The sequence below is a fragment of the Eubalaena glacialis genome, chromosome 3, assembly GCF_028564815.1.
Source record: "Eubalaena glacialis isolate mEubGla1 chromosome 3, mEubGla1.1.hap2.+ XY, whole genome shotgun sequence".
Taxonomy (NCBI): Eukaryota; Metazoa; Chordata; class Mammalia; order Artiodactyla; family Balaenidae; genus Eubalaena; species Eubalaena glacialis.
Genome location: NC_083718.1, coordinates 62,952,890 through 62,971,661, shown reverse-complemented (window position 1 = coordinate 62,971,661; position 18,772 = coordinate 62,952,890). Strand labels below are relative to the sequence as shown.

General features: G+C 39.4%; 1 long non-coding RNA gene across 1 annotated transcript in view; it reads left to right on the top strand.

Annotated features, from left to right (window-relative positions):
• Nucleotides 1-5,571, top strand: part of LOC133087981 (uncharacterized) — a 75,777-nt gene extending 70,206 nt beyond the window's left edge. The window contains exon 3 of the long non-coding RNA XR_009700472.1: nt 5,483-5,571. This is a non-coding gene — a long non-coding RNA (uncharacterized LOC133087981). The remainder of the gene's footprint in view (nt 1-5,482) is intronic.
• Nucleotides 5,572-18,772: the final 13,201 nt, after the last annotated feature.

The window sequence follows — 18,772 nt, the reverse complement described above, 5'->3', positions numbered from 1 at the left end:
CACAGTCTTCACCTATCTCCTCTTCTGAGAACCTGAGCCACCCCTCCTCAGCATCAGTACAGAAGCATGCCAAGTCTTAAGGGGTCAGCAATTTTATAGATTCATGACCATCGTAAAAATAGAACACAAAATGAACAAGGTCATCCATGTGAAAGATGATCTGCTTTATATTGTGGACACATTTTGGCCCCATTCTGGCTTTTTTTTTTTTCTCCACCATTTCCTGTAACTGGCCTGTTTTGAGTGATGTATTGGGGATAAGACCTGTGTCAGATATACTCAGCTGCCTGTCATGAGTAATTAAAACCAGTTGTGTTATTGCTTTCCTTAGTTCTAGCTGACTCTTTGATGCTTTGGTGTCTATGCCAGAAAACTACCTCTTATAATCATCAGAGGCCAGTGCTTTTGCAGAGGTCACTGCAAGTTAATTAAGCAAATATGTGAAAAATAGTTTTAAATTATCTCAATTAGTAGTGTGTGTGTATACTTGTATCTAGAGCTGGGGTTGAGGAGAGACTTTTAAAATAATAACTGACTTGCAGAGTTAATGATTTGGTGTCAGAGAACTACGCACATACAGCACCTTTGTATGTTCATTAAGTTGGCATTATTTGTCCTTTTGCTCTGTGACAGGCTGTATTACTTACTGCAAATATACATATAGAAAATGTCCAAGAAGATCATGACACTGTAATGGGCAAGAGAGATACATAAATAATTATAAATCAGGATAAAGAGGACTAAAACAATAGCATGAACAAAGAGTTAAAGTAATATACAGAGTAGAGTGACTCACTACATCTCTGGGATTTGAGGGAGGCCACACAGATTCCATTCATTCAACAAATATTTTTTGAAAAAAATATGCCATGCACTGCTCTAGGGTCTCAGGTTACACAGGGAATAAAAGCCAAAGATCACTGGCCTTGTGGAGCTTGTATTCTAGGAGAAATAGGAATGCAGTCAATAGAAATTAGTAAATTATTTTTTTAATGTTAGATGGCAAATATTTGGAAAGTAAAAGGGAAAAATAGAGTGAGGGGGATTGAGAGTCATGGAGGAAGGTTATAATTTCAAATAGTGGCCAGTATTGGTTTTATTGAAGAGGTGGCATTTGAGCAAAGTTAAGAGGGTAAGAGCACTGGCAATATGGACACCTGGGGGAAGAGGGGGCACCTGGTGCAAATGCCCCAAGTCTTGAGTGTGCCTGGACTATTTGAGAAACAACAAGGAGGTCAGTGCAGCTGCAGCAGAGTGGATGAGGGAGAGATTGTAATAAGATAGGAGCTTTAGGGATATGACTGGGGCCAGATCACACAGGGTCTTGTAGGTTATGGAAAGGACTCTTACTTTTATTCTTATCGAGAAAGGAAGCCTTTGCAGCGTTTTGAGCAGAGAAGTGACATGATATGACCTGTGTTTTAAAAGGATTCCTCTGGCTGCTGTGTTGAGAGATAATAGTGGGGGTGAGGATAAAAGCAAAGAGACCAGATAGACCAGGATTTGGTAAATTATGGCTCATGGTCCAAATTCAGCTTGTTGCTTTTTTGTAACTAAACTTGTACTGGAACACAGCTATGCCCAATTGCACTATAATGGCAGAAGTGAGGAGTTACCACAATGACCATATGGCCTGAAAAGCAGAAAATATTTACTATATGGCCCTTTTACAAAAACAAACAAACAAACAAACCAAAACCAAACCCCCCCCCCACAACTTTCCTAATCCCTAAATTATCGTATTGCAGTAATACAGGAGAGAAGTAATGGTGGCTCAGACCAGGGTGGCAGCACTGATGGTAGTGAGAAGTGTTTGGATTCTGGCTATGTTTGAAATTAAAGCCAATTCTATTTGCTAAATGATTGTGTGTGGGAGTGTAATAAAGGGAAGTCAAAGATGAGAGTAAAGGTTTGGGCCTGAACCAGAACATAGTTTCTATCATTTGAGGTAGGGAAAGTTGGTAGTGAAACCATTTTCATGGTGAAAGATCAGGAATCAGAACAGCTTAAAGTCAACATGTGTGAGTTTTTAGATGACACCAAGTGAAGATATTGAGGAGCTCACTGAATAGGCAAGTCTGAAGTTCAGGAGAGAAGTCTGGGCTGGAGATGGAAAATTACCATAGAGATGGTATTCAGAGTTGTGATTCTGGATGAGAGTACCAAAAGGACGAGTGAAAATAGAGAGGAAAACAAGGTGTGAGCCCTGGAGCAGTTAAACGTTAAGAGTTTGGGAAGGAGAGGAAAAAATAGCAAAGGAGACTAAGGCATGAACAATAAAGTAAAGCTAGAGTGGAGTGTTTTGGAAGCCAAGTGAAGAAAGTATATCAAGGAGGACAGAGGGATTGACTATATCAACTCTTTCTAATAAGTCAAGTAAGAGGAGAACTGAGAATTGACCATGCAGCTTTGATAAGTGAGTAGGAACAAAAGCTGGATTGGAGCAGTTATGAGTATGGGAGAAAAAGAATAGTAGAGAATGAATATGGACAACTTGTTCAAGGAGTTTTGCTAGAAAGGAAAACATATTTGCAAATAAGGCAGTATCAAGCAAGGGAAGTAGGGCTAAGAGAAGGGTTTTTTGTTTTTGTTTTTAAGGTGGGAGAAATAATTTGATTCAGTTTGTAGACTGATGGGAAAGATTTGGTAGAGAGGGAGATATTTGTGATTGAGGAGAGGAAATGGGAGAATTGCTAGAGCAACGTCACTGTGTAAGTAAGACAAGATGGGATCTAGTTTGCAAGTGGAGGGATTGACTTTAGATGGGAGAAAAATAATATGATCATCAAGCAGCATATGGGTTCACTTGAGGTTCATAATCAAGAGCATTTGTCTTCAGCGCATTCTTTTGCATGAATGAAGGCACAAATTAGGTAAAGAGATGAATTTAACCAGGGTTGTGGTTTTGTCAAGTGAGTACAACAAGGAACAGAGGGTATATGCAAAGAAGTGAGTATACTGATTGATTGTGGAATTTAAGATGAATAAGGAGGGGAGAAAGAGAGACTATTAAGAAGGTTAGAGACAGTGAAAAGATAGAAAGATCAGTGGATTAGAGATCCTGGTGAAGTTGGAACTGGGGCACTAGGGGGATGGATGGAGGTTATGGTTAGAGAATGGAATGAATTAAATTGAGATTATGGAGAGATTACTGGTAATGAGAAGGTCTAGGGTTATGAATATATAAATGAATGGCCTGGGTGGTGTGGAGGGCTGGATCACTGGAAGAGAGGAATTCAAGAAACTGAGAGGCTAGAGTGTTGGATTGAGTCGTCTACTGTGTATATTGCAATCTTCAAAGAATTGAGACATTAGCAGTACTGGAGAGAGTGAAAGTGAACCAAGAACTAAAATCAGTGGGAAATAAAGGGGTATTATCTAGGAGATGGTTAGCGACATCAACAATGATGAACAATGAGTAATATAATTTATTATATATGAGACAACTCTGAGAGTGTCTAGGGAGGAAAGAGAATGAGAATCATTTGGAAATAGCAATGAGGAGCACGAAGGGTACCAAATTCACATAAGATTTAAATTTTAGCCAGGGATAAATAGTTGTTCTTGAGGCAGAGAGGCCTGCGAAAGAATGTTTCAGGCATAGTGAAATGTTTGGGCATTTAATAGCATGTACGAAGAAATGGTGAGTATATAAATCTGGTTGGAGTATCAGGTTGGGGCATGGTGCTACAGATGTAGAGATGCTGGGACATCATAAAGCATGATGGAAGAAAGTGAACTTACTGATTGTAGATTGGGGCAGATTGTGATAGGTCTTGTACATTCAGATTGTCCTACAGGCAAAAGGTTGTAGGACTACCTAAGGTTTTTAGTCAGGGCACTGACATCATCAGGTTTATTTCACAAAGGTAACTCTTGCTACAATGTGAAAGGGGTTGGAGGCAAGAAGACAACCAGAAAGCTTCAGCAGTAATTAAAACTAGGGATAAAAGGACCTGAACTTAAGCAGTGCCATAAGAACAGAGGAAACCCTGGGAAGGTAAAATCAATAGGAGTTGTTGATTTTGATGAGTTAATGAGAAAAAGAAAGGAATCAAGAAAGACTTGAAGATTTTCAACTACAGTCACTAGGTAAAATATGTTACCTATTACCAGTTTAGGAAATAAAGGAGAACAACTAAGATACCCTGGTAGATTACACATCTTTTAATAGGCAATCACACAGCAGAGTCTTAATGAGTGCACCTAATTCTGTAGCTAGATATTTATTTCTTTCATGGAACTCAACATTCCTTAAAGTATCTCCAAGACTGGTGAGGATTCTGAGGGACCAATTGTATTCTTTCCTCTAAATGGTTTACCCAATTTAGAAATAGACTCAGGAATCAAGGATCAAATATTACTTTACTGTGTATAAAGGAAAGCTGGAGAACGTATCTTGGATCTGCAGCCCAGATAAGCCTTCCTCACATGCTCTGTCTCCCCTCCACAAGTCTAGATCTTGGGACTTTACTGCCCTCACCAGCCCACTGCTTACCCTCCTCCCCACACCAACTCCCAGGAAAGAATCAGGTCTGAAGAGTTGATGTTTGCCAAGACATGTACAAGGAGATCTGCGGTCTCCCTTTACCCAGGGAGGATGAAGGGCTGATGGGAAAGGATTGTGAGGCCTCTACACTTTCTTTCCACAGTGAAACAAGAGCAAGTAAGAGAGAAGAAAATGCCTACTCTGTGACTCCAGTCACTTCTCCCAATCTCAGTGAAAGAAGTAGCTGCTCTTTCTGTGCAGAAGAGTGAATTAGAGACCATAAGGGATAGAAATGCTCCCTCCTTCCCCTACTGTCTCTCCTGAAAGTGGAAAGGAAGTCTGTGGAAACTGAGGGATGAAGTAATAAGCATTCCCCTAGCGACGACAGGTTCTATGTTAGCTACAGGCAAACTGGAGATATAAATGCAGGTCAAGTAACCTAGTCATCCGTGGGCCCTAAATAGGAGAATGTGCCTCCCCCTGTGTACGAAATGCTGGGTCAGTGTACTGAGGGAAATGGAAGATAGAGGACTCAGGAAATACACTGGGTCACTCTCTAGCTGGGTTAAAAAGGGGAAGGTTTAGTATATGGATGCAAGGGTGCCTTATAAAACTCAAGGGCAGAGTACAGCTGGGTCTCAGGATGGGACCAGAGGCAAGAAAGCCACTGGGAACCAGGAAATAGACCCTCTCCATCTTGAGCCTTTTCTTCTCTCCGTACATACACTGAAACAAAGTAGGATCCTGTGGGGCTCCTGGCCACAAAAGCCTGTCTGTGCTCCCATTTCTTGATTACAGGAAATAGGCTTTATTCAGCCTCCATGACCTTTCCTGAGTTCCAGTGAGCAGGTTCAAACAGTCGCTAATTACGGAAGGGAGTGGATGTGGAGACACGGGAGGAACAGTCAAAAGATACAACAGTGCAAACTTGGGGCAGGGTCCTGGTTCCCCCTCAAGGAATACACATAACAATATCTCTGAGCTGTTTTGCAGATACTGAAAGCCTCACCAGGTGGGAGAATTTAACTGTATGCTGTCCACAAGCACTTAGACACTAGACCAGTTGGAGCCTGAAGGTTGATGATGCTGACTCCCACTTACCTCACCACCAACCCATCAGAAGGATGTCCACGAGCTGATCATGCCCTCTTTGAACCATTACTATAAAACTTCTCACTGCCGCCTCCAGGTTGGGACACACAGTTTTGAGAGCATTAGGCTGCTGTGGCCCCCTTTGCATGGCAAAGCAATAAAGCTAATCTTTTCTACTTCACCCAAAAGTCTGTCTCTGAGATTTAATTCAGTGTCAGCGTACAGAGGCTGGATTTGCCTTCAAGGCTTCATTTTTCTCTTTCCCTGTGGGTGGCATTCTCTGCTCGCTACTTCATATAACAGGAAACATGGGCAACCATGGCTTTCTGGTTTGCATGTTCTGGGTTTAGCCACAGGGAGCATCTGACTCTTTCTCAGTAGCCCTTGATCTTGCTCTCAATTCTCATTTCACCGGAAAGGGTCACCAATTGACCTGGCACAGGTTAGAGTTTCACCTCTTGTCCCATCAGCTGTGCAATATGACTGTGTGTATCCCATCCTCTCTCCCCCCAGCTGTGGGCTGTAGTTGAGGGACACAGTTAAAGGAGGGGTAGAGCTGGGAAGATATTCCAAATTGTCTTCAGTGTCTGAGTGTCCTTAGTGACTGAGATCAGGAAATAATAAGAAAATTTTAAATCATGTAACATCTTCATGCTGTGCCTAGAGATGAAATGAAGCACTCTCTTGATAGGAACTCTTAAAAAGAGTGTCTTGGGAAGGCAGCCAACACCTGCATTTGGGACTTTCGCCAGACGAAAAAGGCTGCGATTTTCCTGCACCGCTGGATTAAATATGTGTACAGAAAGGATTTCAGTTATTGTAAGAAGAACAAAAGAATGTCATGGAAGAATGTCTGGTTCTCACCTCCTCTAGGGTTAGAGGAATATTTGTCAAGAAGGAAAAAGGAATGTGGCAGACAGGCCCTCTGTGTCTACCAGATGTTCTCTGACAATATGTATTGTTAAAACTGCATTTAAATTATGAGAGCCAGCCCACCAAACAATGAAATATCCAGTGGCGTGTTGAGTCCCGTTCATTAGTCCTTTCTGGGTGTTGCACTGGGTCAAGCTACCATTTCTTGACGTGAAATTTTAGTCTGTCTCTGGAATATTAGCCCTTTGGCCCTCTCCCTGGCTCAGAAGGTACATGAGAAGTACTTTTCTCTGTCTCTTCCCCTCTTCAACCCTTTGGAATTTCTTTTGAAGTGGTGAAATAATAATAGTAGTAAACACTCAGTGAATGCTAAGTTCTTTACATCCATTATTTCACCTAATTCTTTCACCAGTCCTGTGAGATAGGAAACTGAGCCTTTTTTATTTCTTTAAAAAATAAGCAAACATTGGAGAAATGCAAATCAAAACTACAATGAGTTATTACCTCACACATATCAGAATGGCCATCATTAAAAATTCTACAAATAGCAAATGCTGAAGAAGATGTGGAGAAAAGGGAACCCTCCTACACTGTTGGTGGGAATGTAAATTGGTGCAGCCACTACGGAGAACAGTATGGAGGTTCCTTAAAAAACTGAAAATAGAGCTACCATATGATCCAGCAAATCCCACCCCTGGGCATATATCTGAAAAAGATGAAAACTCTAATTCAGAAAGATACATGCACCCCAGTGTTCACAGCAGCACTATTTACAAAAGCCAAGACATAGAAGCAACATAAATGTCCACTGACAGATGAATGGATAAAGAAGATGTGATATATCTATCATATATATATATATATATAAAACATATATATAACATATATATATATAACATATATATATATGTTGCAGCAACATGGACAGACCTAGAGATTATCATACTAAGTGAAGTAAGTCAGACAGAGAAAGACAAATATCTTATGATATCACTTATATGTGGAATCTAAAAAAATGATACAAATGAATTTATTTACAAAACAGAAATAGACTCACAGACATTGAAAACAAACTTATGGTTACCAAAGGGGAAGGGGGGAGCAATAAATTAGGAGTTTGGGGTTACAATATACACACTACTATATATAAAATAGGTAAACAACAAGGACCTACTGTGTAGTACAGGGGACTATATTAAATATCTTTTAACAACCTATAATGGAGAAGAATCTGAAAAAGAATATGTACATATATGTATAACTGAATCACTTTGCTGCACACCTGAAACTAACACAACATTGTAAATCAATTATACTTCAATAAAATAAATAAATATTAAAAAATAAGGAAACAAACAAATGCCAAACAAACATCCTCTGGGCCAGGCACCCCATTTCTTCATCACAGGGATTATGTTTCAGTGGTTGCTAATCTGAGGACAGGGTCCAGACAGAGATTAATGAGAAACCCTAACCCTCTCTGTAATGTGAGCAGGTCCTGGGACCACAAGCCTGGCTTCAGAAGAAATAGTGTAAGGAGCCAAGAGCCCAGATTGTCCACAGTGGAGTATTAGCTCCTTGGCTAAGGAAAGACGAGCACTCAACACAGGCTCTGGCCTGGGGTTTGGGTGTATGATGCTCAAGTCACTCTTTCCCTTTCAATTTGAAGCCACTATGATCAGGAAGAAGGGTGAGGCCAGGTGACTCAGTGTACAAATAGGCATATTTAAATTTTAATGTCCCTGGGAAGTTATGGTGGATTGCTTTTAATCTGGAATGTGATGACTGTGATCCTTTCTACAGATGCCCGCCTGGTAGGGCATCACAATACTCACCTAGTCTTCAGTCAAAATGTGGTTGCCTGCATTTGCTTTAGTGCGCAAAGTTCTTCCCTCTCTCCCCTCACCCTCTGATTCCCTGTTAACCATATACCATCCTTTGTGATTACTTCCCTGGGAGCTTGGAAAGTAGGTTAATTGTTGCCTCTTTGCCTCAATTTCTACTTTCAGTTAAATAACAGTAACCCAAGTTCTATCCCATTCCACTTCCATCCCTTATCTTTAACTTCAGAAAAGTTTGAATAAAGCTGGAGTCTCTCACAGGGACCTATACTCTAGGCTCTTCCTTCTTTGCTGTTCCTGGAAGGGCCAAGAACACTCTTGCCTCTTGGCCTTTGCATTTGCTATTTCCTCTCCTTGGTATGCATATGGCTTACCTTTTTACTTCTTTCAGCTATAAAGTTACTTTACTAAAGAGGACTTCCCTAATTCTCCTCCTTCATCCCTTTCCTCCTCACTTTCTGTATTTTTCTCTAGAGCATTATCAGTATCTGACATGTCAGCAACATACCATGGATATATCTGTTTATCTCTCTACAATAGAATATAGGCTCTGGAAAGCATTGCCTTTGCTTTTTTATTGTCATCCCCAGGATTCAGTAGAGTGCTGTCCCAACATAGATGCTCAATGAATATTTTCTGAATGACTAAATGAAATGCAACCATCAGGGTGGTTAAAAAAACCCAAAACCCTGAAACAAAAAAACAATAAAAAATTCTACATGTGACAACAAAGGTACTACTACTGAACACATTTCCTATTTGTTTTCTTGTATTTTATATCCCAGGTATAAAATCAGGCTTCCTCATGGATTCCTTTTTTCCTCAGAGCTGTAAAGCTCAATCAGCCTCCCTGCATTTCCACATATACTCCCAACCCCTGAAAGACTTCCCTATTTTTACAATGCCAGGAAGGAGTGACATAACAATACGTCTGGTGACCCATTTATAATGGGCCACACTTAAAACTATCCTGTGTTAAAGGGGACTGTTTTAAATGGACCACCCTGTATGTTACATTAGATTGTACCTTTCTGCCAATGAACTCAGAAGTGTTTTATAAATAAAGAGATGATATTGGAGAAAGGAATTCTCTCTCTCTCTTTTTTTCTTTTAATTCACATGGAAAATTTTATTGTACAAATCTTCTGCTCAGCTGTGCAATGACAAGAATTTAGCCCAGGAAGATGATTTTTCTGGTTCAGAATCTCCCTGTTATGATTTGTTGATGCTAAAATGTAGGCTTCAGTTTTGGGGGGGAAACTAGAGAAGACTAGATTTCATAGAAACAATCCTTCTAGGTGAGAGGACAGACCCTCTAAACTTCACTTCCTTCTTCCTAAAGGGTTTCTGCTGGGTCCCTAAAAGGAACCTCAAGTTCAAGAGAGAAAAGGAAAGGCAGGCTAATTTACAGCTGTTCCAAGAATGCAGTTGCTGGATATATCCTGACAGGGGGTTCTGTTGTGCTTTGAAGAATAACATGAAAATTCAAGCTCAGAATGAACTTCTGTAATATAAAAATTAAAACTCCACTCCAAACCTTCACCCTCATCTAAAGCCAAGTCCTTTAAGACGTGCGGTAGGGATCTGTTTACTTTGTATGGAAAATCATTTTCTTTTTATTAGCAACCTCCAGGGTTTCTTGATGATCTGAAAGGCTGTTACCTCTCAAAGGGCAGTCATGGGGCATTCTTGGCACAAACAGAGTCCAGAAAGACTGGAAATCTTATTTTGCAACATTTTGTGCCTGGCTTTTAAAGTCAAAGAAGACAAATGGTTCTGATAAGTTCAGCAATACCTTTAAATTTGAATTGCCTTATTGTCCTGAACTGACCTGGGGAGGTTAAAAACCAAACCCAACCAAAATAAACAAAAAATAAAAATGAAAACTGAAACCAACATATCATGAACAATTTTTTCCTTTCTCAGAAAGCAAATTTGAGCCAGGAGAAGGTAGCTGTTCTCTTCCTATTTTAATCAAGAAACCAAGCACAAGATTTCTTCATTGCTTACTTATTGGACTCATGATGGGGTGGGGGATGGTGAGGGATTCAGCAGTCTTTAGGCACATTTTTAATTCCATCTTTTCCTTGCTGTCACCATGTCTACTTTTGCTTTCCTGCTATTGTTCAATTGTTCACCTTTAACAAGCAGGCCATCCTGATTTCTTCTCATTTCATCAAATTCTGCCAAGAGACCTCCTCTGACAGATATGCCTTAAATATTCCAATTCACAGTGATCTCCCCATCTCTCACCTATAGCCAAGATTTTCCAGGGACCCAAGTACTCTTCTGTTGGAATTAGGTATTTTTTCCATCTCTCTACTGTTACAATTAAGTCAGATAAACTCTTCCCAGCAACCTTCTGACTTTTCTGAGCTGCCAGATCACCCCTGGATTCCCTACCCAGGAACCTAAACCCTTGAATTTCAGTAGCCTGTAGGCTCCTTTGTTCAACTGTAACCCCTCCAGTGGCCAGCTCCCTCTGCCTTTCAAATACCTTCTAATCCACACATCATTTTTCTTTTCACTTTAACATCTATTCACTGACATCAAATCCACTCTTTGTTCATGTTTCCTAGCCTCCAGCCCTCCTAGTGCCAAAGTGGTCCACTTGTTGAGTGATCCTATCAGTCGACTCTGGCTCATTACAAAATGAGTATGCCCTAACCCCACACTTCCATATGGCCTCATGATATTATTGTAATTGCATTCTCCATCTACAGTAGGCAAAATGAAACACATGCTGTAAGAGTGGGTGTGTTTCAAGCTGGTTCCCAAGGCGGACTTTAATAGAAAATGAGTGAGGTCACCTTTAGGACCTTTTCTACCTATTGGTTCCTTCCTGGAATGGGATTTCCTGATAGTTAACATTTCTCGGTCAGATCACATAAAATACCTGCTTCTGGATCTCGTGTTTAGGTCTTTAGACCACATAGGTGATGATTTTGAGTGGATACTGTAATAAAACCTCAGCAGGGTATATGATAATCCCAAGTGTATTGTAAAGTTTGAGGGAAATTGAGGGTAAGGGCCGGGGAATAAGTGGAGGTGGTTTTATGTAATAATTAAGCTATCATTTATTGAGGAATTACTTTGGGCCAGGCACTAGCTAGTTATTTTATACATGTTCTCTTAATTAAATGTGGCTAGAGACTTTTGATTAAAAGTTATCACTGAATTCTACCTTCTAGAGTTTATTTCCTAGGCTGCCCTTTTTCTGTATGTGATATTTAGAACATGAATCGAAGAAGCTGAGAAATCTGTGTTCAAGTGTTTCCTCTTTTATGTGGGTGAGAATATTAATAATCTTAAAATAATATCATCTATTTCTCATCTGTAAAATATGGGAATGATAATACCTACTTAATGGGATTGATGTGACAAGTAAATTAGATATTATGATCAAGATGTGAATTACAGTGACTGTTCTATGATAGGTGTTTAATAAATGAGAGCAGTGGTTATAATATTTACCTAGATATATGCTTCTGGCAAGGGAGGAGGCACCCAGAGCCAACCTTGCTGGTACTAAGATTCTTTATTTGGGAGGTGACATCACCAAGATGATGACATAGATTGTTTCTAACTTTGCTTCCCCTCACAAGAAGAATGACTATTATCTATTCAAGGATAAGATACCACTATGGAAAGCAGTGTGGATGATCCTTAAAAAAATAAAAATAGACCTCCTATATGATTCAGAAATTCCACTTCTGGAATTTATCCAATGGAAATGAAAACACTAACTTCTAAAGATATCTGCATCCCCATGTTAACAGCAGCATTACCTACAATAGCCAAGACATGGAAACAACCTAAATGTCCATCAATGGATAAAAGGATAAAGAAGTTGTATAAGTACACACAATGGAATATTATTCAGCCAAAAAAATGAGGAAACCCTACCATTTGGAACTTGAAGTCATGTTGCTAAGTAAAATAAGTCAGTCAGAAAAAGACAGACACTGTATGATCTCTCTTATATATGCAATCTAAAAAAAACCCAAACAAAGCAAAACAAAAGCAAGCTCATAGAAAAAGAGATCAGACTTGTGGTTACCAGAGGAGGAGGGTTGAGGGAGGGAGAATTGGAGGAAGGTGATCAAAATGTACAAATTTCCAGTTATAAGATAGACAAGTACTAGGGATGTAATTACATGTTCAGCTAACACTGCTGAATGATATATAGAAAAGTTGTTAAGAGGATAAATCTTGACTCCTCATCCATAAGTAGAAATTTTTTTTCCTTTCTTTTCTTTTTATTGTATCTATATGAGAAGATGGATGTTAGCTGAACCTATTATGGTAATCATTTCACGACAGATGTAAATCAAACCATCATGCTGTATGCCTTAAACTTGTACAGTGATGTATGTAAATTATTTCTCGGTAAAACTGGAAAAAAATTCTTTATTTAAGGTTTTGTGAATGAAAAGTTATACCGTGATTCATAAAGGTTCTGAACACCTTAAGGTAATGGACCCATGGGTGTTCACAGAGTTAGTGAGGAAAATGGATGGGAAAGTCATAAACACCCCACAAACCTCAGTCCCTCAAATGAGGTCTTTAATAGTAAACCGAGGTTCACTTACAGAGCTCCCATAACAAATGAGCATATGGTGAGCATTTGAGAGAGAAATACATATCCATTGAGGAAGCTCTTAAGTTCTTGGGAATTTGGGAAGAGTAGGGAAAAAAATGTCTTAAAAATGAGAAGAAATGAGAAAATTAGGGAAACTCTCAGTGGTTTATTCTTTGTTAAAAATCGCAAATAGTTTATGTCTGCATTTAGAGCTCTGAGCTAAGATGCATTCCTCCACACTATGACCTGGAGAAAACAGATCTTCGTGCCCTTTAATCCATGACCACTGTAGATCAAGTTACCTCTCTGAAAGAACTTTTCTTTCTCTGGCCAACTAAATGAATTGAAATTGATGTACTTAATTGTTTTCTAAATTGCAATTTTTCTCCCCAGATGTTTTTTATCAATGTTGAGCCCAATGGGCTCTGTCAGTCACATGGGGAGATGAAGTCATGTGGTAATAAAAGGGAAGGAATTGGGGGAGGAAGGGAAATGCCATACAGTATATTGTCTAATTGAAAAATGTGCCACATAAATGCTGAACTTGAAACCTCTCCCTCCCTGAGGGCTACTCGCAACAAACAATACACATATCTTCTGCACTGGAAAGATTAGACTTCTCCCCTTTCTTCATTATTAATTCAGGCCAGTGCAAGAGTTTCCTTCCTTTACTTTTCTTGGGTGAAGTCACTGTACTGGAATTGTGATGCAAGGCAACAAAATTCCAAAGTGGAAGGTTTTAAGCTTTTAAGCTTTACCCTGCAGAAGATAGGGGCATCAGGATTAGAGGATGGGGGTTGGGGTGATGGTGATGAAGGACAGCATTAGACTAAGCTCTGACCTTGTAGAGGGGAGAATGAGAAATAACAATAACATCCAAGAATGTGTCTAAGAAGTGGTTGCTAATGACAATACAACCTGACATGGAAGAGGATTCTTGTGGGAATACGGTACTTGGGAAAGTCAGAAAATCTCAGGCTCGAATGCATACCAATAAAAGCTTGAAACAGAAGTGGTGTGGAGTGGGAAGGAGAAGGGTAGATGTGTTTCTCATAGCAGGAAGGAGAGGTTTGCAGATGTAGGATCCATGCCAGCATTTGAGAGAGAAAGGAAGACAAGGGGAGAGAGCTGATGCTCACAAACAAACCTAAAGAAGTGAAAGGAAGACCCCTCCCCCAATTCCCCATAGTGGAAAATAGACTGCAGTACAAAACGGTGGGTCCAGAAGGTCCTTGAGAGATTTTTCTAGTCCTCTACCTATCGTCACTTGCCCTGTACTTTGCCCTGATTACATAAAATCAGTCCAGCTTTTTAGACTCTGTAGGAAATGACTTGTAACCAACGGGATGGTAACTAAAAGGTTTCTATTAGCCCTCACTGTCAAGAAGACCTTTCTCTCGTATCAGGAAAAAAGCCTCTTTCCTCTTGTCGCGTCATCACTGAAGAAGGAGGACACCTGGTCATTATAGAAGAAATCCAATGAATCACTCATTTAATTTTTTACTCATTTAATTTAGCTGTACCTCACATTTGACAAAAACAAACTCCAGGGACTTCTTCAAGTTCTTTGATTGCACTGGAATCTTAATGAATCAACCACTTCTTTGAAATATGAGGACTATTGCCCAAGGTTTATAATCCTTTGTAATTTTCTTTGTAGTGATATTGGAGTAACTAGATTCAAGCTGCATGACAGTCAGCCATACATAATACCAAAGCTTTAGGGGGAAAAAATCACAGTGTATTAAGACGTAGATGATAGGGGTTTTGTCTGGGCTCTAAAATTTACCTTAACTTCTCAGTTCTTCTTTGGAAAATCATCATCATCATCATCGTTGTCATCACTTTTCCTCTCATCTTCTTATCCTTCTTTGTCTTTTCCTCCTATTTTCCCTCTTCTCCTTCCTTTCTAACTTCTTCCTCCTTCTTTCCCTTTTTCTTGGCTCTTTTTCCTCTTTTTCTTTTCCCTTTCTTCTTTTGCCCCTCCTCCTTCCTCCTTTCATTTTCTTCTTCTCTTGATGTTTTCCTTTTCCTCTTTTTTTCCCTTTTCTTCCTCCTCCTTCACTTTTTTCCTTCCCTATCCCCACTTCCCCCTTTTCTTTTCTTGTACAATATTGAAAGTTTTCATTCTGTAACAAGATTAGACAAGCATTTTACTGATGTCATCTCATTTCATCTAGGTATCAGCCCTAGATATTATTTTTAGATGAGGAAATTAAGTGTCAGAGAAAATAAGTAATTTACCCTTCACAGGGCTAGTAGATGTGACTCTGGGTCTCTCTGATTCCAAATCCATGCTTTTAGCAAAATTTTCCCTAGGAGGGAATGATAAGTATAGGGAACAGAAAAATAAAAAGTTATAATAATTTAAATTTGTAATTTGAGAGAATAAAACATTTTGTACTTATAAAAATTTGGAGTAAACTGAGATAAGTACAACATTATATGATAAGTACATTTTAAGAGAAAAATCTATAAAGAAGAAATCATAGAGATGTGACAATACTTTGAAATACAGAAAGATCTTTAAAAGTACGAATAATTATTTATTAGCTCTCACAGTAGATTCTCAAGGATGAATGAATGTGCTATTACAAAGGACTTGACATTCCTTGTGATCTGATCATAAATTATGATCAGCTATCAAGAACAGAAGACCAAATTACAGTTGCTTTACACTTTACTAAAAGAATTCTGGAGATAAACTGTTCCAGGGCAGTTGGAGTGGCTCAATTATGTTATCAAAGTCCCCTGTTTTTTCCTCTCTTTTTACTCTACCATTGTCAGCATGTTGTCTTTTAGTCCTTAGACTTGTACCTCATTATGCTAAGATGACTGCCACAGCTCCCAGCATCCCATTCTCACCTCATTACATTTAGGGATAGAGGGAAAGTTTTGTTCCTTGAGAGTTTTTTGTCTCCTTTTTTTAAAGAAAGAAAATAGTTTCTAGAAGCTTCTCTCACCTGCCCCCAGCAGACTTTCTCTTTTGTTTCATTAGCGAGAGCTGGGTCACATGCCAACCTCTGATCACTGGCAAAGAGAATGGAATGGCAAGTGGGGCTGGAGAAGGGGCTAAACTTCTTCAGAAGTATGGAGTCTGCTGGCTACCTAAATATATTTGGAGTGTAATTAGCAGGTAAGATGGGGAGATGGAGGCTAGGTAGATAATGAACAGTGTCTGCTACACTACCCTATTCATTTCACATGGAAAAATGCCTTCCTTAATTTCCCTTGACTGAGAGCAGACCCAAATGGAACTTTTGCCTTACAGAAACAAAGATGTTGAGGAAACAAGAATTCCATGAAATATTATCGTTAGTTTGACTCTTCCTTTCAAACTTTCAGCTATTCTGTTAGTATTCCAATCTAAATACTAGGAGAGCTTTGAACAGGAAAGTGGAGGAAAATGATTCAAAATTAAAGAGCAAGACAAGCTTTATTTTTTTTGAGAAATATGGACAAGTGAGGGATAGGTATGTAAGTAAGTAAACATGTGTCACTAAAGATGGATGAAGCTTTACATTTGCACATGAAGAAACAGAGCTAATGACAGTCATGACGAAGGGGTGAAGAAGTCAGAGGCTCTGGAAAGGCCTGAAAGATTCACAAATAGCATCCTTACTTTTTTTTATTGAACCCAACACAGTGAGCCAAGGGCCTCAAGGATAATCTAATATCCAAGATAGCTAACAACAATAATAATAATGTTAATACATAGAGCTATGTGTCAGGCATTTTTCTTAACACTTTACCTATGTTAAATCGTTTAACAGTTGACACTGCACTGTGAAGTACATCTATCATCATCCCATTTTTCAGATGAGGAAACTGTGGCACAGACAGGTTAAGAAATTTCCCAAGCTTACACAGCTAGTAAAAGGCAAGCTTGTGATTTGTTATTGTTGTTGGTTTCTTACATTCTTCCAATGTATTATTTAATGTGCATCTGTTTTATGTGCAATGATTGGCTCTTTCAAATAATCATATTATTTAAGCCTAATAACATCTCTTTCCTTAACAACAGATTCAGGAAAATGTGTATATTTACACACTTTACTCTTAAACATAAGCACTCTTTGGAAATCATTATTGATTTCATCAAGGAGCTGTTTCAGCCACAATCGCATAATTCAAAGTAAACACCAATTGGGTTAAAAGACAATACAGGCAGGCTGAAATAAACCAAATGATTCTGAACAATTAATCTATGTATTTCACTTAGATAAGAGCAATAATTTGAATGGCAAAATGTTGTATATTATCCTATAATCCTTTATGACAGTGTAACAGTCTTTTTGACATTTAAGGTGATTACACTGAGATTGGGAAAACAACTGACTTGATCCAACAGAGGTTTATCTGTGGGCTCACGCCTTGTTTCTTCTTTCTCTCTCCTTCCTTGAGATAGCTTTTCAGTTTAGAGTTTACCAGGGACATCGTGATTGTATCTTCAGTTAGCATGGGGCTGTGCGGCTCCTTGGGAGGAAGGCACGGTTCCTCGGTAGCATCTGTGCTTTTGATTGTCATGGCTTCTTTAACCCTTTTCCTTTGACCCATTCAATGGCTAATGAGCTTGGATCAATTTCAGAACCACAGCCAAATATTTTAAACCTGGCAGCCATAAGTTTTACCTTTTCATTCACTTGAATCTATAATTTCATTACATTACTACCAGCTGGAGCATTCACAAATCTAGTTCAAACTTTTTTGGATGTCTTGTCAAGGAGCTGTTCATTGTTAGAATTCTCTTAATGACCAACAACCTTCTTGGGATAGAGCTGGGCCCAGTCCAGCAGCTCCTGTTCCTCCATGAGCAGTACGTCCAAGGCTACTGGTCCCTAGTGGTCCATCTAGGTGCTACCATCTTGTAAAGGCCAGAGATAGGATTTAAACCAGGTGTTCTAGCACCAGAGTTCATGTTCTTAACCCTTATCCTATATTATCTCTCTAGAATCTGTGTTTTTCATCATTATATTAGAGTACTGAAGTTGTGGCAGGGTTATAAATTCAAAAGCACAGCCAAATAGGAAAGACCAATCAAGACTGTGTTATAAGGTTGAGAAGAATAGGACATACATGGCGATGATGAATTGGAATATTTGGGGAAAGAAATGAGGAACAGTTATGTTTTGAATGGAAACATTGGAGGAGGGGAAATTCACAGAGAGATAATCAGATGTGTTTCAGGTTGGCTGCTAAGCAACTGAATTCTTAAGTTTCCCACCTGAGAGTAAAGTGGGTTGATGGGGGCTGCTGTCCTGGCAGTTCTTTTATTCTTTTTCTCTCACCATCTCTCTGGCCTCTCTGGTTCACATGACCATGACATCACTATGAAGCTGCTCTATCAGAGTACTTTGTCCTGACATGGAGAAAGGACTTTCTGATAAGCCAGACACCTACAATGGGATGAAGAATGGGAAGAGAGGTCTTCATTTTGGAAGCATTTCTCGTCTAACCAGGGATGTAGCCTCCAGTGACAACCTCTACCTATCAGATGATGGATGGGGCAGTGGGCCAGCCACCTAAGGTCTTAAGGCAGTACCAGGATACCTTTGAGGCTTCGCTCACAATGTAGTAGTTTCTTCTGTTTGTCACGTGACAAGGCCAAAGGTACTTTCAGAACCTTGTTTTCATGGTCTGGTGGTGAATAGCATTTTGGGGACAGCAATTCAATCATCCCTAATTAATGAAGAAGCAAGTCAGAAAGTGCTTTCATATATGCAGCTGCCTGAAGGTCAAGTGCGACCATGGAAACCCATGACTGGCCTGCAGTGTGTACAAGGCTCCATCTGCATGCAGCCTGATAACTGTATTTTTACAGAATCAGAGACCTATAGCATTTAAGACATTTTAAGATAATGTATCTCATTCAAATCTTTCTCTTCACAGATGAGA